Source organism: Haliaeetus albicilla, chromosome 4 (assembly GCF_947461875.1).
Source record: "Haliaeetus albicilla chromosome 4, bHalAlb1.1, whole genome shotgun sequence".
NCBI lineage: Eukaryota > Metazoa > Chordata > Aves > Accipitriformes > Accipitridae > Haliaeetus > Haliaeetus albicilla.
This window is the reverse complement of record NC_091486.1, coordinates 38,269,755-38,274,703: the sequence shown is the minus strand read 5'-3', so window position 1 is coordinate 38,274,703 and position 4,949 is coordinate 38,269,755.

Here is a 4,949-nt window from a genome sequence, read left to right as displayed (position 1 = left end):
TTAATGTTGTATTTGCATGGAAATGAAACCTATAATTTATTTTGAAATACTTTATTGCAACTGACTGGAATGCTTTTAGGTGATTTGGTGAACTCTGGAAGCCATGGTCGAGACTCCAGAGGTCATCCTGTGAATTCTGTGAAATTCATTTTAGCCCTGGATGCTGGTAATAACCTTTCTATATACCATTAAACATAATTGTTCTATAGGTTTAGTACAGACCCAGCAGGCTCTTCTGCTGGTGTCAAAAAGCACCTCCTGTCTTCAGCCAGCCCCCACTTAGGAGGAATGTTCTTTTTCATGCTTCAACAGCCATCTGCTATGGATGGCTTGCAGATCTGTTATATCCTGAAACTGATGGAACAACGCTGCTGCTGTGTCATACCATGTGAGACGTCTTTAGAGCTGTCCCCTGCGGGTATCTGCGATAATGAATACCGTGGGCGATTGACAAATTGCAGTACCAGGGTCAGGAGGGGTATCCCCATGTGAAGGCCTGAAGCTGCTGTGTAACTGGAGCAGTGCAGGGTTTAATTCTTTCGGCAGGCAAAACTTAAATGATGAGACTTGAGTATGGTCTAGATATTATGAGGGCACTTCAGGTCTCAGAGTTAGAGAGGGGAGAAGAAGTGAAAGCATTGCAACCTTGCATTTTGGAGAACAGATCTGAGAGCTCCTTGTTTCTTCTGTAACCTCTAACAAGTTAAGTGGCCTCTGTGTGTACAAGGCACACAAAAATTGAGTTAAAGTTGAAAGTTAGCCATCACTGAAAACCAAGTGCTATATGAGTTCAGTTTTCTTCATTAGGTTAAATTTTGAGTCACACTTGCTGAGACTTCAATTTTCCAGGCTGAAGTGGAAGGGCCAGATCTCCCCGGGTAGGAAATGTTCCCAACAAATTAAGCAAGCCTAACATGGAGGTCTAGGTGGCTGTGGTTCTGCAAAACTGCAGCAGCATGTGTGAAAGATACTCCAGTGCAATATCTTGCTCTATGACAAAGGAAAATAAGATGTGAAGACTTAAGTAAATGTTGCTACCTTTTTCAGCTGGTGCAGTGTAGCACATCTGAAGATTAAACAAACTTTTACTCTAAATTGCTACCTTTTAATGTCCTCAAATTTAAAAGATTCTAGATTATAGGCCAAAATATTGCACTGTGCCTGAATATACACTACATAGTAGTGTAATGGGCTATAATATAAGGTTGCCTATAAAGCTTAATACTGGGCTAAAAATGGTAATATGGGCAGTACTGGAGCATGTAACTTCCAAGTTGGTGTATCTAACCTTTTTGATGTTCAAATTGTGCTGCATTATAAACTGCACCTTAAAGGATTCAGTTGGGAAACTAAATTATGTCAATTTAGACTCTTGCTTGGTTCTCACTGAGGCCAGAGTTTAACAGAGCACTGCAGTACTGGGGCAAATAGTTTTACTGACCTCTAAAATTGTTTCTGGAACCAAAAGCAGGAGGAAGATATAAAAATGTAGGAAAGACTGTATAGAAATAATAAGAATACTGTCAGGAAAAAAACCCGACAAACTTATGAAAGGATGAGCTTTACCTAGGTCTACTCATATCTTTGGATTACATTTAGTATGCAGGAAAGAACTGTGTAGTATTTCAACACTTGAAAAATTTTGCAGATATGTTACTACTGTCTTTTTCCGTTGAAAGGAGCTTCTGTTTTCTTAACTACACTACTGGTCCTTATCAACTCTATTTCAATTCTATTATATTTACTCCTATGTCATACTGGTTCTTATGTTTAATGCAAAAGTTTTGCTTTTGTTACTGAATGTGCTTTTTTACAAACCGTTTGCAAAGGTGCAGGAGCTTCCTCTCTATAGAGCTACCTTTTTGTCTCATTTAACTAGAGGAAAGGTGCCTCATCTGTATTGCATACTTTAAATATGTGTAGGACATTAGAATACAGGTGCATTACATGAAGAGTGGAAGCCTGTGTCACAGTGCTGGAAATCATCTAAGCATCACCAGTAAATGAGACAGTGAACAGCCGCAAGGCTTGTGTGCAATCAAGTGTGTTGCTGTTCACTCCTTGTTGTTCGAATACTAAAAACTCTACTAGTAAAACATACTATACTTATCTCCCTGAATGCATAATAAAGTAATGTTTCTTTATAAAGAGCTTTTCTCACAATGGATAGATTTTGACTTTAAGTGCTGGTCAAACTTGCAGTGAAACAAAGGTAGCTTCTGTTTATGGGTTAATTTGTTGTACACTAAGTGAGAGTTTGGCAACAAGATGCCTCTTTAGTTAAATGTGAACACAAGAATTATGCTCTATGCTGTTTGACTCCATCAATACTGTTGGTGATGTGGAAAGCGGCTCTGCGGTTTCATGCACCCCATATTCATGTTATGTGAAATGACTTGAAGGCGTTGGCCTTGGAAAGCCATGCTGTGAGTCACTTCCAGCCCTCCTTTCCTCTGTGCTTTCTCCATCTTGGTATAACCTGTGTCATGCAGCTGAGAGGAGGCAATACAAATGGTGCAAGTCTGTAGTACGGTATTTTGTACTGAGTCTGTCTGATGACTGAGGCCTGTCAGGCTGGCTCAGGCTGGACACTTTGTGACCTGGCTGCAGCTTTGTCTTATCTGGTTTTCCTGTAACAACAATTTTTTTAATTGACCAAGTGCCTGTGGCAAATTGCTTTTACTCTGTTTATCCTTGTACGGTGCCACCAGAGTTTCATGACTTACAAATGACATAATACAGAGAAATCCAGGCCCGATGTGGTGATGAAGGCCCTGAAGAGTAGAGATACGGGAGGCACGTGGAGATGCACAGGCACAAGGCACCGCTGGGGCTGTAAGCGACTCGGCCGTGGTCATGCAAAGAAATGCAGACTACCTGAGCTGGGCAAAACTGGCTTTAAAGAACAAAATTATAGTGCCCAACATCCATAAAGGGTATCATGTAGTAAATCTGGATGTAACGTGGAGCTGCAAACTGATGAAAGAACAATGTCTAAAAAAGTTAGCAAATGTATATTTAAAAAAACCTGCCCTGAGCTCATCCCAGAGTGAGGAGGTAAGAAGAAACCATCGGCATGAACACCTTACTCCTCCCAGTAAAGGACTAGTGATGGTGACAGGTCTCTTAACCACACCAACACTGGAATGAAATCACTGGTAGAAGGACCCAGAGGAGCAGGGAAGGGCGAGCGTGACACCAGGAAGGTAAAAGCTTTTATATGCGCACTTAAATTCTGTTGTTTGTTCTTCTGTGATAGTTAATTTCAACTAGTAATGATGAGACTGTTAAAATATCAGATAGGCTAAGAATAAATTTTTGGCGTATATGTATTTTCATGTATAAATGAAAGACGTGCTTCCCATTTGCACATAAAAAAAGGTTTGAACATAATAAGGGTAAGGCCTTCTTTCTCAAGGGAGAGATTCGTCTAGATTTGAAAGCCTATTGAAATCTCTGTGCTTTCATGCTCAGAAGGGATGCTGGGATGTGATTCTCTAATTCCATCTTAAAAAATCAGATGAATAAGCAATCAGCAATCATGAATATTGTGCCAGAACTGCATATCGAGTACAAGAGTAGAGATTGATTGCTCAGTGCTTCTGCACAGAGGTATTTTGCAGGAAATCTGCATCACAATACATTGCTTCCTATTGGATTGGATTTAATAAAACAAACCAGAGGTTCAGCATTTTTTTATAGATTCCACTTTCAGTGATGGCTAGATATATTTCTCTCTAAAAATAATGTTATTCCGCAGCTGAGGAATAGAGAACATTCTTCCAGTTACTGCAACATCAGCAGTGCTTTGCCGTCTATTTTTCTCGCATGTGTGTTAAAATGATCCCTTTTATGAATCTGGCAATGTGTCAGGAGCATGACTGAGAATAGCAAGGATGGATGTGAGCCATAAACCAAAAGCTAGACCCTCCTTGATTTAAGAACACTACTTTATACTTGGCTGGGTCAAGATCCTGGCATCAGGTACTTCTGACTTTGATACTTTGGCTTCATTTTGAGTAACTAATTTCCTTTATTATGGTGAGAGAAAAGAAATGCCAGGAGATAAGTATTGTCCCCCCCACCATATGGGCTGAACAGAACCTGAAGAAAGGTTGTCATTTAAGTTGTGGTTGTCAGCTGAGTTTTATTCAATACTGGGAATATATTTGTTATGCCATAACGTAACAGCTGTAGATCCAAATCATTTAATGACTGATGCTCAGGGATGAAGAAGAGCAGACATGCACACAGAACCATACCTAGTCTTGGACATATGTTGGGGTTATTGCTTTATAACTGGACTCTGAAGACTCAAATTATTAAGTCTGTTTTGAATTCTGCAGCTGTGGTGCAGTTCTAAGCAAAATGCTGTATTACATAGGTAATAAAAATTACTTGGACCTCTGTTAGCTCGTGGCTCTGATGTTACATGTAGAGAGAAAAATTAAAAGCACTATCGCTGTACTGATTAAAATCTTTGTTTTTTTCTGAATACCTTAGAGAGGGCTATCAATCTAATCATGAATCCATTGCTGAATGTTGGCATTTTTTTGGCTGGTTTACCTAAATATGCTTGTCTTGAAACCATTATGGTCCTAGAGCTGTTTGAGGAGTAGGTCAAGTGTCCCTGCCATTGGGATGGAGTTGCCTGTGGAGGTGAGCAGAGGGCAAGGGGTGGTAAGTCTCTTGCCATGTGCCTGTCAAAGCACTGAGTCCAATGCAGATTTATAGCACTACATACGGACTGGAAAATAACTTTTATTTCTCTCATACTGTAGTGAAACCACTGATTTGATCAAAGTTACTACTGATATGCTCTGGTTATGCCAAATCAGAATCCAACATAGTCTTTCCTTTTTTTCCACTCGGTTTATGATAATATCTTTCAATACTGTTTTAATAACATGTCAAAAAGGAACCTTCATTTTGTAACCTGGTTTGATGGC